The following is a 15,794-nucleotide window of genomic DNA, read 5'->3' as shown; positions in this document are numbered from 1 at the left end:
AAGGAATTAGATAGCAAAAGCATTATTATCCTCATTTTACAGATAAGAAAATTGAGTCTTGCGTGTTAAGTGACTTTCCCTGGATTTACATAGTTAAAAGGCAGAACTGGGACTTGAACCAGTTTTTCTGACTTCCAGTCCAGATCTCTTATTGATTACATCCTGTAAGGAATGACCTATTCTTAATCTTAAATTAGAGGGCAGCTAGGTGGTGCAGTGGATAGAGTTCAGTAAGACTCATCTTTCTGAGTTCAAATCTGGTCTCAGACACATACTAGCTGTGTGACCCTGGGCAAGCCATTTAACCTTGTTTACCTCATTTTCCTCTTCTGTAAAATGAGGTGCAGAAGAAAAAAGGCAAACCACTCCAGTACCTTTGCAAAGAAAATCAACCCCGAATGGGGTCATGATAAGTCAGACCCAGCTGAAACAAATGAACAACAATCTTAAATACCAAGTCCATACAGTGGTATGGGGTAGAACGCTAGACTTCCTCGGAGGATCTGGGTTCAGATTTTGCCACAGACAAGTCTTCTAACCGTGGTTAAGGCATTTAGCCATTCTGTAAATTGGGAAGGTTGGGCTTACATCTAAATCTATGACTCTATGACCTAAACCGAAGTTTCTTTTCACTGAAGTTATTCTTCACAAGCACTGTTTTCATTAAGAACAAGAAGCTTTGGACAGCGACCCAAGGCACCACTCATTCTGCCACAGTTCTTTCTCCCTGTGGTTCTGCTGCCAGGTGCTGGGTTTCCACCAGGCATACAAATTCATTGGTGCTTTCTGTGCAGGTCTGGTTCTTCTGTCCACCCCTGAGGCAGGAATGCTTTGCTGACACCAATCAACAAGTCAGACAGGCCTCTGTGGTCCTTGCTCATGATGCCTTTCGAACGCATTTTTGTTCTCATCTCCCAGGTAGGGGAAGAGAGAGGGACTGAACCTCAGGGCCTGGAGAGAGCTGAACAGTGACACGCCTGAAAGAATGTCTGATAAAACTGATGGAGGGAATGCTTATTTAATGGGAATCATTTGCATCTCTCTGGAGGAATGATTTTTGTGTCATTAGTGGCAGAACTGATTTGGCCCTGCGGCAGAATTCCAAACAGCCTTGAAGATTGACTGAATGAGGAATTGCACTGATTCAATCCTTGAGGATTTATGCTCATGCCTTGAGGTCAAACCCATCGAAATGATCGTGGTTTCTGGCAGTGGCTTCTGTCTTACAAGGCAGCATTCACCTACAATGTCTTAGCTTGTCTCCCACGTATCAGAAGGATCAGGAATAATTTGGACACCCACGAGTACATTCATTCTTTCAGATGGTTTTCATAGGATCACAAATCTCGAGTTGGAAAGGACTTTATGGGCCACTGAGTGCAACTCCCTCATTTTACAGATGAGGAAACTGAGGCAAAGTGAGGTTTAGTGACAGGGTCACACAGTCAGTGAGGGTCTGAGGAAGGATTCTGATCTGGGTTTTCCTGTGTCCAAGTTCAATGCCCTATTAACTCTGTCATGCTGTCTCTAAACTTATTTACTTATTTTTTAACATTCTTTTCTTTTTAAATTTTGAATTCCAGATTCTCTCCCTCCTTCCCACCTTTTCCTCACTCGCTGAGAAGGAAAATAATATATTACTTATATATGTGAAATCATGTAAAACATATTTCCATATTAGCCATATTTTAAAACAAAGCAAAAACTAAAGAAAGAAAGTGAGAAAATCATACTTCAATTTGAGCTCAAAGTTCATCAGTTCTCTCTCTGGAGGTGCATAGCATTTTTTCATCATGAGTCTTTTAATAGATCATTGTAGCCAAGTCTTTCATAGTTGATCATCGTTACAACATTGCTGTTACTGTGCACAATGATCTCCTGGTTCTTCCCACTTCATTTTGCCTTAGTTCATATACGTCAAGTTTTTTTCTGAAACCACTCCCTTGTCATTTCTTATAGCACAATAGTACTCCATCACAATCATTTGCCACAACTTGTTCAGCCACTCCCCAATTGATGAGCATCCTCTAATTTTTTTTTGTACATACAGGTCCTTTTCCTTTGATCTCTTTGGAATACAGACCTAGTAGTGATATTGTTGGATCAAAGGATATGCACAGTTTTATAGCCCTTTGGGCATAGTTCAGATTATTTTCCAGAATGGCTGGACCAGTTCACTACTCTATCAACAATTGATTAATGTACCTCTTTTCCCTCACTCCCTCCAGCATTTGTCATTTTTAATAGGTACTAGGTGGCACCTCAGAGTTATTTTAATTTGCCTTTCTCTAATCAATAGTGATTTAGAGCATTTTTTGTACAAGTATAGATAGCTTTGATTTCTTCTTCTGCAAACTGCCTGTTCATATCCCTTAACCATTTATCAATTGGAGAATGGCTCTCATTTTTATAATTTTGGTTCAGTTCCCTATATATTTGAGAAAAGAGGCCTTTATCAGAGAAACTTGTAAAATATTTTGGTATTACTTCATTATAGAACTGTTTTAGCAAAATGAAGTTTGCCTGATTATTTCTTTTAATTCAGTCTATTTTTGCTTTGTCTGAGATCATGATTGCTACCCCTACCTTTTAACTTCAGTTGAAATCTAATGAATTCTGCTCCAGCCCTTTATTTTAATTGTTTGTGTGTTTCTGTTTCAAGTGTGTGTCTTGTACACAACATATTGTTGGATTCCGGCTTCTAATCCATTCTGCTATCCATTTCCATTTTATGGGTTTGTTCATCCCATTCACATTCACTGTTAGGATTAACTGTGTATTTCCTTCCATCTTATTTTCTTTCAATTATCCTTCTCTCTCTTTTTATCCTGACCCTCCTCAAAAATTTGTTTTGTTCCTGACCACTGCCTTCCTCAATCTGCCCTCCCTTTGATTATACCCCACCCCTTTCTCTTATTCCCTTGCCTTCCTACTTCCCTGTTGGGTAAGATAGATTTCTAAACTTGAGTGTGTGTGTGTGTGTGTGTGTTTGTGTGTGTGTGTGTATTCTTACCTCTTTAAACCGATTTCAATAAAAGTGAGGTTCAAGCATTGCCCACCACCACCACCACCACCACCCATTTTCTTTTTCACTATAAAAGCTTTTTCTTGTGCACCTCTTTTATGTGAGAAAAATTTCTCCATTCTACTTCCTCCTTCCCTTTTTCCACCACACATACCTTTTTCTCACTTCTACATTTTTTGACTCTGGAATTTGGCTATAATATTGCTGCCAGGAAGCAGAGCAGAGGAGGGAAAACATTGCAGCTATAGAGGACAGTCAATGAAAATACTAGGAGTCAGGAGATGGAGTGTCTTATGATTGAGTCACTGAGGAAATATACCTGCAGGATATGAAAACCCTGTTCAAAATTCACTTCCATCATGAAGCCTGCTCTAATTAATTCTGGTTAGCTCCGATCACTCCATATTACCCTTCAGCCCTTAGATATGAGACTTGAATCATATGCATTATGAATTTTAGATGTACTGAGAGGCATCTCAGCATAGTGGAAAGAGCATGAACTTATCTCTGCTTAACTGTGTCCACGATTAAGTCACTTCACTTTTCTCCGTGAAGTAAAATAGGAATTTCCTCAATGGTAAAATAGAAATTATAATACCCCTAGTACCTACCACACAGAGTTTTTGTGAGGATTAAATGAGAAAAATCTGCACAAAATGTTTTATAAACCTTAAACCTCAATATAAACATCAGGTATTATTGCACAAATACAGTACAAATTCTAGGAGTACTGCATTATAACTCAACTGTCAGATAACAAGCCTGTTGCAAGCTTTCTCTATATGGAACATACCCTACATAGGGATATTATATGATCTGCCATATAATTGAATTTATGGAGGGGAAAATGCCTTTTTGAAAATCAGATTTATTTGAATGTACAATAGGTTCCTAGTTTACCAATAGACTGTATTCCAATCAAACAGCAAGCATTTATTAAGCCCTTCCAACATACAAGCACTGTGCTGTCCTCTGGAGCTACAAAGACAAAAACAAAACAATTCTTGCTTTCATAAAGCCCACTTTCTTGGAGGGGATAAATATGTATCAAAGTTTATGGGTTGTTTTCAGGCACAATTTTTCCCCTAGAAATGTTATAGTAGTAAGTTGTACTCAGCCTAAGCAATTTCAGTTGCCTCTTCAATCCATTTGGTCTAAAGTACAATACTCTTCTAAACATGGGGAAATATGGTCAGATTTCCAACTTTGGATGCCAAGAACACATCCTATTACTGCCGTGGACTAGGATTCGGGTTTCCTACTTTGCCCACTGCCTCTACTTGCCCATAAGTCAATTGGTCTTTTATTGTCTACCTAAGGCATTCTGTCAGGTGATAAGAGCAGGGACTCCCACCTGGGACAGAAGTTGTAGCTGTACAGGCACTGAGGATTCTGAGAGAGGAGGACAGGTGCTCCAAGAAGCTGGGTGAGACAAGTTAACAAGCATTTCAGAAATGTTTCTAATTAAGTGCTTGGAAGACAAAGAAAAGCAAAACCAGTCCCTGCCCTCAAGGACCTCACATTCTAATGGGGAAGATAATAAGTAAGTAACTAGGTAGACCCAAGATATATACAGACTAGATGGAAAGTAATCTCAGCAGGTAAGGGACTACTAGCAGCTAGAGAGACAGGAAAAGGTGCCCTGCAAGAAGATGGGATTTGAGCCAGGACAGCTAAGAGGTGGAGGTGAAGAGGGAGAGTATCCTTGGCATGGATGATAGCCAGGGCAAAAGCCCTGGAGATGAGAGGAGGAACATTGTGTGGGAGAAAATGGAAAGTCAGACAGTGTTGCCGGGTCATACAATGTGTATGTGGAGGAGAGTGAAGTATAAGAAACTTAGAGAGATAGGAAGGGCCAAGGTTATGAAGAGCTTTAAATGCCAGAGGGCTTTATATTTGATCTTGGAGGTAATAGGGAGCCACTGGAGTTTATTGAGTAGGAGAAGTGACATGTTCAAAACATGACTTTAGAAAAATCACTTTGGCAACTATGTGGAGGATAGATTGGACTGTAGAAAGATCTGAGACAGGGAAATCAATTAGGAGTTAACGCAATAGTTTAGGCAAGAAGTAATGAGGACCTGAAGTAGACTGTATGAGTAGGAAGAAGGAGACATATACAAAATATGTTGCAAAGGTAGAAACAAGATTGAGCAACTGGTTAGATATGTGGAGTAAATAAAAATGAAGAATCAGGAAGGATCTTGAAGTTGAGAGTGTGGAAGGATGGTGATGCCCTCTGACGATAATAAGAAAATTTGGACAAGGGGTAGATTTGGAGGGGAAAGAGAATGTAATGAGGTTGGAGTTGAAGAACATAACCACAGCTGCTCAGCCTGTGGAATTCACTCTGTACTATCCGAAATGAAAAGGGGAGAAGTAGGACTCTTACTCACCAGGCATTGCTCCAGAGGGCAGAGCAAAACCCGGGCACCTGCCTCAGCTGCATGTCACACATTCTACAAATTCCACGGAGCTATAAACTCCAAAGGATCAATCATAAAATCCTGTGCTCAGTTTTTTAAACCCTCCATAACCCGGCCCCTTTCTACCTTTCCAGTTTTCTTGTGCCTTCCATCTCTTTTCCCCCTCCACATCATCTGCACTCCAGTAACAATGATTTGCTGTTTCTCATACTCAGATCTCCATCTCCCACTTCCATCCATCTTCACTGGCTGTTCTCTATGTCTAGAACTTCGTCCCTCTTCATCTCCTGGCTTCCTTCAAGTCCCATTGAACATCCCACTTGCTGTAAGAAGCCTTTCCCCATTCCCCTTAATGCTAATGTCTTCCCTCTGTTGATTATCTCCAATTTATATGTAATATGTGTATATTTACATATATGTGTATGTGTGTATACACATATACATATATATTTTGGGGCCGCTACCTGGCACAGTGGATAGAGCACTAGGCTTAGAATCAGAAAGTCTCATCTTCATGAATTTAAATCCAGTCTCAGACACTTACTAGCTATGTGACCCTGGGCAAGTCACCTTACCCTCTTTGCCTCAGTTTCCTCATCTATAAAATGAACTGGAGAAGGATATGGCAAACCATTCCAGTATCTTTGCCAAGAAAACCCCAAATGGGGTCACAAGGAATCAGACACAATGGAAACACCTCAACAACAACAATACATACACACGCACACTCATATACAAATAGATGGAGCTTGTTTATGCTTAGTTGCTTGCATGTTTTTTTTCTCCCATTATACTGTGAATTCCTTGAGAGCAGGGACCATTTTTTTTTTGCCTCCCATTTTATTTTTAACACTTGGCACAGTATCAGGTGCACTTAAAGGTACTAACCAACTATTTCTTATGTATCCCACACAGTACCTAACCCAGAACTAGGCATGCAATACATTCTAAATAGATGCTGTTGACTGAATAATGGACTATAAGACATTTGCTAGTTATGTGACTATGAGCAAGCCACTTCAGCTTTTCTAAGCCTTAGTTTTCTCACTGTAAAATTGGGATAACAGTACTTGTATCAACTTCTTATAAGCTTGCAATGGGGAAAACACTTTGTAAACTTTAAAGCATTATAAAAAATGTGAATTATTATTTCCGAGGGATGATGTGTCATCAACTCCAAGTTATTATTTAATACCCTAGTGAAATCTTGGGTAAGAAAAGTATTCCTGTTTGATTATGATGAACATAAACCTTTCATTTTGTTCAGATATTTTTCCAGTATCTGAGCAAATATATTTCATTCTCATTGCACATTTCTTTTTTTAAAATCCATTTCACATGTCTTAGGTACAAGTTTCCCAACAGTGCTACGATGAAGCTGCTCTTATCCTGTCCTATCCTTTTTCTTCCAACCACTGCTTTACCTCATCCTTGTAAACTTTTCATTAATCACTTCATTGTTGCTCTGTCATGTCCAACTCTTTGTGACCCTACACTCCATACTGTCCATAGGGTTTTATTGGCAAATATACTGGAGTGGTTTGCCATTTCCATCTCCAGTGGATTAAGGCAAATGGAGATTAAGTGACCTGCCCAGGGTCACACATCTAGGAAGTGTTTGTGAACTCAGGTTTTCACAATTCCAGGCCCAGTGTTTTATCCACTGAGCCCCCTAGGCAAACAGAGGTTAATAATTTGCCCAAGGTCACACAGCTAGTACCTGTTTGAGGTCTGATTTAAACTCTGGTCTTTCTGACTCCAAGCCCAGTGTTCTCTCCACTGAACCATCTAGCTGCCTAATACTTATCTAGATGATACTATTTTCTAAGCTGGAATTGGAACTCTCATGGAAGACAAGTGTTCAAAAGAACCTAGAGGGCCATCCACAGCAGCCCCAAGATCTCTTGAACTCAGGAAGCTGAATCTTGTTAGTAGTAAGTACTATGGATTAGTGGCTCTTTTCCCCATGTGCTGGTTTTTTAATAATGGAAATAGAGGGATCTTAAAAGATAAAGTCTCAGGCATATGACCAACTCGTGCATTCTAGGGCTAAATTTCATCATTGCCTCTTACTTTTTGTTTTCTGACCTGCCAATTAGGATGTCTTTCAATTCATCCTTTCTTTCCATGATATAATACGAGCCAGTAGAACCTTTATCCAAAGATTTGTGTCTTATAAGGAACACACAGGCCATTCAAGATTCTCTGAGGCTCAACCCACCAGCAGGGGATTTTAGGAAGACTTATGGGTTCACACAGGTAGACCGGAATAGAATTTCTGGATTGCAAAGGGTGAATGAAGTCTCTTTGTTCTGTAACCTCAATTCAATTTCATGTCTGGAAAACGCAAACCATGCCCCGTGAGAACCTGAAACACAAAGAGAAGAAACTTTCAATCAACAGGTCATCAGCACTAGCCATATCTGTTGGTGGTTTTTATCCCCTGGTTATTAATTAGCCACACAGACGAGAAACAGTGGATAAAAATGGCCAACCTATGTGGCCTGCATGGGGACTGAAGTATTTATGTAGTCACCCTTCCTTCCTGTATTGTTCCGATGACTTCCCTAGCACAGTAAGTTCTGTTTTTAACGAACTCATCTGTCTCTCTCAATTTCCCTCCTAATTCTTATTTCCCTGATTTGAAAACAAAAGTTAAATGTTTAGCAGGTATCAAGGGAAGTCTTATAAAAGAAAGTGATAATTATTTTCTATGGCATAAACCTTAAAAGTTAGTCAATTTCCCCCAAAACATTTCTAATCTACTTTTAGAAATATATAAAGGATCATCTAGTCATAAATTTGTCTAAACCCTTCCTGGATATACCTATCTGTACTATTTCTTAGGATTCCATGAATATAAGAGATGAGTTTCCATGAGTCTATTAGCTCCTATTAAATTATCCTATCCTTTTATTTGTCCTAAAATTGTCCTTTTCAAGCTTGAAGGGAGTCTCGTCTAGTTCTGGGCCAGTTGGATGATTTTCTACCCTCCTAAACTTGCCCCCATAGTTTTCTCCCTCTGCATCTACACTGATTTCTGTGCCTGGAATGTCTTTCACCTACCTATTTGTTAAAATCCTACCCATCCTTTAAGATCTAATTCAAATGCTTCCTCCTTCATGAACCTTCCATGATTCCTTAGATGGAATATCATATGACCCCAAAGCACTTTATTCTCTCATGCTCTCATGATGTTCTTTTTAAATGTTCTTTTTGTTTTGGAATATGTAGATAGATAGACAGATAGATAGACAGATAGATAGACAGATAGATAGATAGATAGGCAGATAGATAGATAGACAGATAGATGGATAGATGATAGATCAACAGAGAGATAGATAATAGATATGCAGATAAATTACACTCCATTTCAAATGCCTTTAGAAAAGGGACCATGCCTTATTTATCTTTGTATCTCTTCTGCTGCCTATCACAATAGCTAGGTGACACAGTACATAAAAGCTCTGGTCCTGGAGTCAGGAAGACCCAAGTTCAAATCCAGCCTGAGATATTTACTAGCTGTTGTGACCCTGGTTAAGTTGTTTAATCCTTGTTTGCCTAAGTTTCCTCAATCGTAAAATGGGGATAATAACAGCACCTATCTCCCAGGGTTGTTGGGAGGATCAAATGAGATAGCATTTGTATAGCACTTAGCACAGTGCCTTGCACATAGTAGGTGCTTTATAAATGCTTGCTCCCTTCTCCTATCACACTGCCTTGCACATAGTAGGTGTTTAATAAATGGTTGATTAGTGGAGTGAATATTTCAGGGTTTGGTGTTCAAGGCCATTGTTTACTGTACCCATTTTGCCTATAGTTTTATGGACTCTTGATGATAACCATTCTGAAGTTTCACTGTGATGGCCTAAAAAATGTTTTTGGCCTCTTTTCATATGGAGGTCACTCCATTCCCTTGATCCTAGAGTTAGAGCTAGAAGCCTTAGCAGCTGTCTAGTCCAAGCTCCTTACATTACAGATGAGAAAACTGAGGTCCAGAAAGGTCAGGGTTAATGACTTGTCCAAGGTCACACAGGCAGTAAGTGGCAGAGCTGAGACTCAGTTTTAGCCGCTGTCTTCCAGATATTCTCCTTCCATCTCCTAGAATTGTTGTTCTCTGTTGAATTTCATTTCACCTCAGCGGGATTGCCCAACATCCTGCCCACACTTTCTATATTTTACTTCTCTGGGTTTTTATTTGGAAGCCCACTGAGCCATATCTATTTCTCTGTATTCTAATCTCATTGGGGTACTCAGTAAATATTATTTTAATAAGGATACCACTTGTTGGAGCCACACTCCCAGAGAGCAAGTGTTTGACTCAAGTTCATCTGCAGTTAAAGATTCAACCAGAGGATAAATGAGATCATAAGCTTATCAGGCATTATTAAAGATGTATGATAAATCATTTTCATGATAGTCAGGGAAATGAGAAAAAGCAGAAATTAAAAGCCTAAAATAATAATGAGGAAAGAAACTCTAACAAGGCAGATTTAATGGGAACAAGGAGCTTTATCCTGAACATCCCCATCTGGCGTAAACTTCCTCATTCTCAAGGGTTTAAGGCATTGTTTCAGGACCTCCTACTTGTGAAAAGAAGTTTTATTTTAATCTTTGCATCCATAAAGCCCAGCGTGGAGCTTTGCACACAGTGGACACTTCATATGCATTTATTGTTTTATAGAATTGAATTACTGCTTTTTTAAATAATTTTTTTCTTTTTCCCCAGTTACATGTAAAGATAATTTTTTAACATTCATTTTAAAAAAATCTTAAGTTCCAAATGAATTACTTCTAACATAATAGAAATAAATACTAATTCATGTACCATACACATTAAAAGAGGGTGACTATGACAGGGCCATTGAGAAAGGATCACATTTAGAACTGAGAGGGATCTTGGAGGTTGTCTAATCCAGTTCTCTTTTACTTTACAGAGGGAAACTGAGGCTGCTCAGGGAAGCTGAATGACCTGCCCAGGGTCAAACAGGTAGAAATGGAAGAGCTGGGCTTTGAACACAGTTCTTCTGATTCTTGAGCAAATGCTCTTTCTATTGTATGAAGTTACCTCAAATATAATAGGAACATCTCCTAATTCCTGTGTCATCCCTAAAAAAAGACTGCAAGCTCTGGTAGAGTTTTGTTGGACAGTGGTCTCTAAACTCTTTTGATAATGGATCCTTAATAGTAGAAAAATTTTAAGCATAAACCCTTAAAATAGTTAAACATATTTGTTTGTATAATTATATATATGATACTAATAATTCAATAAATTAGAAAATTTTCCAAAACAAGAAATTTTAAAAGAATTCTTACTTTAAATCTAATCCTAGGATTATGTAGTCCAGCTCAGTCACTTTACAGAGGGGAAAATGGAGGTCCATAGATAGGAAGCGGCTTTGCCCGATGTCACACATCAAGGTAATCTCAGAGTAGAGATCAGAATCTATATCTTCTCCAATCCAACACTCTTGCCTCTACACCATTTATTTAACTCACAGGGGGGTAAAATCATATCCCTTTCCCATCATATTTTGAGGTGCTCAGAGCCTTGTGAGGTTAGTAACTAAATGAATCATTAAGTTAAAGACAAGAGTATCAACACAAGGCAACTTACTAATTTGCTGATTATTTTTGAACATTAGCCAGTTTATTTTCTTAGAGTATGGGGCAGCTAGGTGGTGCAGTGGATAGAGTGGCAGGCCTGGAGTCAGGAAGACTCATCTTCCTGAGTTCAAATACAGCTTCAGACACTAGCTGTATGACCCTGGGCAAGTCACTTAATCCTGTTGACTTCAGTTTCCTCATCTGTAAAATGAACTGGAAAGGGAAATGGAAAACCACTCCAGTATCTTTGCTAAAAAAAATATCCCAGATGGGGTCACAAAGGGTCAGACACAACTGAAAATGACTGAATAACAGCATTCTTACAGAGTTGCCTGAGCAGCAAAGGGTTAAATGGCATGCCTAGGAACACACAACCAGTATGTGTCTGGAGGGAAAACTCGAACCAAGGTCTTCTGTACTTCAGTGAGAGTCCACTGTCCAGTATGCTTTTGTTTCCTCTCATTTCTGTTCATCTTAAGATTAAAATAGATTCATGAACTGGTAGAGCTTAGACACAGCTTTAGCTTTGTTGTGCTGAATGTAAAATAACCAGGTGGCTGACCAGATTTAGTGTCATATAGACACAGCCACTGATTTATGACAGTGTTTTCCAACCCAAGTTTGTTAACACCCCAAGGGTTGCCATGATTCCGAAATTCTCAAAATAAGATTAACTTGAATTCATCTTTGAAAACAAAACCAAAAACCCAAACTCTATGCTCTCCAATACTGAAAAGGAGAAGTATTTTCTTCAGACACTGCTGTGGTGTTTCAGGGTGGCTAGGTGGAATAAAGCACTGGGCTTAGAATCAGGAAGACTCATTTGCATGACTTCAAATCCGGCTCCAGACACTTTCTAGCTGTGGGATCTTGGACAAGTCATTTAACCCCATTTGCCTCAGTTTCCTCATCTGTAAAATGAGCTGGAGAGCAAACAGAAAAGCCACTCCAGTATATCTGCCAAGAAAACCTCCAATGGGGATCACAAAGAGTCAGACATGACTGAACAACCATAACAACAAAGAGCTGGAGGGACCATAGAGATTATAGAAGACAGAGGTGCAGAACATAAAGTGTTGGACTTGAGATCAGGATAATCTTAGTTCAAATCCTGCCTTAAATAATTCTTGTTGTGTGACTCTGGGCAACCATGCTTTCAGCCTCAGTTTTCCTCATCTGTAAAAAGGGGATAGGTAGTAAGGGCACCAACCTCTCTGGGTTGTTACAAGGCTCGAATGAGATAATATTTACAGTGTTTGCAAACATTTAAGCATTCTATAAATGCTAGGCATTATTATTATTATTATTATTATTATTATTATTATTATTATTGTCTAATCCAACCTCATCATTTTACTTATACTAAGGCCCAAAGAGGGGAAGGGACTTGTGTTAGTCAGTGGCAGATTGATGTTCTGTCTATGCCACATAATTCCTCTCTTATTCAACTAGCAAGTTCCAAGCAGAGATGTGTCCCTGTGGCAGGCCCTAACTCACACAAAGAGACTGCACATGGTTCTAGGATTTGAGCAGGAGCTCTGGAGAGCTGGAGTAATTTCAAATTTGGCCCCTGAATCACTATGCAGCAATTTTCGCTCCCTTTCCTTCCTCCCTCAGAGACATTGTGAGCAGAAAAGAGATGTTATTTGGGAGGCCCTTAGAACCCCTCCAAAGAAAGGTGCTAAATAAATTTGAAGTATTACTGCATTTTTATTTTACTGAGTCTGCAAATTAATGACCCCAGACCTGTGAAATCTCTAAACTTCAGTTACAGATTCACAGTAAAGGCTGTAAATCTAAACTCCTTTCAGGGAACATTGACTGTACTATCTCTTGTTTAAAGGCTTATTCCTGAGCCAGGGGGGAGAAAATTGGTTTTTGTTCAAGGGAGAGGGCAATATCATCACAAAAACTGTTTTGAGTATCAAGGCTAGAGTCTTTGCAGGTTGGGAGTCCCTGTGTGCATGAATCATCTTTGCTCTCTTCCATGGTCAGAGTCTATCCCCACTAACCCCAATCAGTGATTTTTAAAATTTTATTTATTTTATTCTGAATTCAAGAAATAAAACAAGCATTTCCATAACATAGTAGAATAGAAAAAAAAACATGATTGCACATAAAACTACAAATCTATTATATATAAGTTGCTTTTTAAAAAATATATAATGGTTATCATGTAAATTTCTTTTTTTCCCTTTTTTTCTTCCCCCCCATCCACCTTGCCCTAGAGATGGCTACCATTAGACACAAATACGTATATAAAATCATTCTACATATACTTCTATTTATCAGTTCTTTCTCCGTGATTTTGCAAATGTATGTTATTTATGGATTTGAAGACAGAAGCCCTGGAGTTGAGGCCTGGGAATCTGTTATATAATAGTTATGTGACAATGTGACTATGGACAAATCACATAATTTCTCTAAAACATAGTTTCCTCCTCTGTAAAATGGATATATTGATACTTATGAGGAAAACCTTTGTAAAATACAATGTAATATACAACATAAATTTAAGCTATTTATCACATGAGTGACTCAGAGGAGAGTTAACAGTGGCTCAAATTCTGTTACCAGAGAAGATTTTTAAAGTGTGTGCCTTACTGAGAGTGGATCAGTAATATCAACTCATAAAAGACAACATAGTATATGGATAGAGTGCTGGACTTGGAGTCAGGAAGACCTAGTTTCAAATCTTATCTCTGATTTTTACTGGCTATTCAACTAACTAGGAAAAGTTGCTTAACCTCCCTAAATTTCTATTTCCTCATCAATACAATGGGGATTATAAATTCTATATTCTATATTCTCAAGGTTGTTGTGAGCCTTGAATGCATCAATATATGTAAAGTACTTTGCAGAATACTGATGTTAACTTTTCAGACTTTAAAGTGCTACATTAATGTCAGCTGGAATAAACTAATCAGCTCCAAAAGGGGGCTCTATTTTCCCTAAAGCATGAGGTGCCTAGCTGGCAGAGGAAAACTAGAATATAGATAATGGCAGGCCCTAGTGATCAATATAAAAGGTTCAGGAAGCTGCCTGCACTTAGTTTTCATGAAGCCACATACATCAGAGGAGGAAAAATAGGCTTTGAAGGGTGGAACTCTTCAAAGGGAAATACTGAGCTGATATTCAATACCCCAAGCCCTATAGGGCTCCCAGCAAAAAGTCAACCTGGAAAGCTCCTCATAGCTAGGAAAATGTACCAAGGCTATTGGAACAGGTTACTGATGATAGCAGCCCTCTGAAAAAATGACCCAGGATCACAGCTATTGACTGGCTCTCTGGGGACCTGTCTGAAAGGAAAAACTCTTCTGGGGAAAGAATGAGGTCTAATTTTCCCAAGGTTGTGTTGCATCACTGCCTTGTTGGGTTGACTTGGAGCCAAAGTGCCTTCTCAGTTGTGATACAGTGACAATGGAAAGGGACTTGAAGGACAATGAGCAGATGATGGCGGAGATAAGCTAGCTGTGGCATGGTATACACAATGACATGTGTGAGAATCAATCTGTCAATCCACAAGCAGACCTTGGCAGTAGGTAGGGGCCAAAATTAAAATAGGCTAAACTTCTTCTGGCCGCAGATGTGGAAAAGGTGGCTCACTTTCCAAGTAAAGGTATAATTAATGATTAGGCTATTTTGCAAATAAACCATATAAAAAAGTGAATTTCAACTAATATCAATTAATTACACTTATTACTTAAGATTTTTATTTATCATGAAATTGCTCCTCTCAGACTAGAGACAGACTGACAATGGTTGGTTGCCTCAGGTCACACGACAAACAGGAGAGAGTGCACAGTAGCAACCTACCCACCAAGTCACATGATGGGCACAATAGTGACTAGCAGAAGGCAGGTTAAGCAGGGCACAGACAAAGCACTCCTTACATCTTTATTTTCTTTTACACCCTCTCCACTTTTTGCGGGCAGCCGGAAATCCTTTGGCGGGTAGCAAGTGGCCCACCATATGTTGTGCAGGCCTGATTAAGAACTTACTTCATGACACTTACTATGTTAATTACAGGTGATAACAGATGAGGCAAAAACAGTTCCTGCCTTGATGAAGCAACTATTCTAATGGGGGAGACAACATGCAAAAAAATTTACAGATAAGATATGTACAGTGTGAAAAAGAGGTAATTTCAGAGAGAAGGCAAAAGAAATCAAGGAAGGAGTCATTGTCTATTTGTTTATCTTTGTCTGGGATTGTAAATTCATAGGTTCAGGAAACTCCCAGTATAGAAACTCACTCCACCTATAAAGACCAGTAATTTCTCTGCAAATTATATTCTCAGAGATCTGCCTAGGCTACCGAGAAGCGGGTCTTTAGCTCTCTAAAGCTGGCCCCCTATCCATTTCAAATCATTTCAGCAAACAGTAAGTGCCTACCATGTGTAAGGCACTGTGCTAGGCACTAGGGACACAAAGGTAACATTTAAAGCAGTCCTTTCCCTCTAAGCACATACATTTTGGGACAGCGGGGAGTAGGGAAGGAGGATCACAACATTTACAAACACACACACACACACACACACACACACACACACACACGCGTAACAGACCAATTTGGAGGAAAAGAAAACATTACAGACTAAGGGGACCAGGAAAGGTTTTCACTCTGCCTAAATCTACATCTCTTCAATTTCTACACATTGCTCTTGGTTCTGCCTAGGCTGTAAGGCTAGAAAAATTGGCGGCCTCATCATTAATGAGAATGAGAGATGACAGGTG

Source organism: Phascolarctos cinereus, unplaced genomic scaffold, assembly GCF_003287225.1.
Source record: "Phascolarctos cinereus isolate Bilbo 61053 unplaced genomic scaffold, phaCin_HiC Scaffold_4;HRSCAF=312, whole genome shotgun sequence".
Taxonomy (NCBI): Eukaryota; Metazoa; Chordata; class Mammalia; order Diprotodontia; family Phascolarctidae; genus Phascolarctos; species Phascolarctos cinereus.
This window is presented reverse-complemented; position numbering follows the sequence as displayed.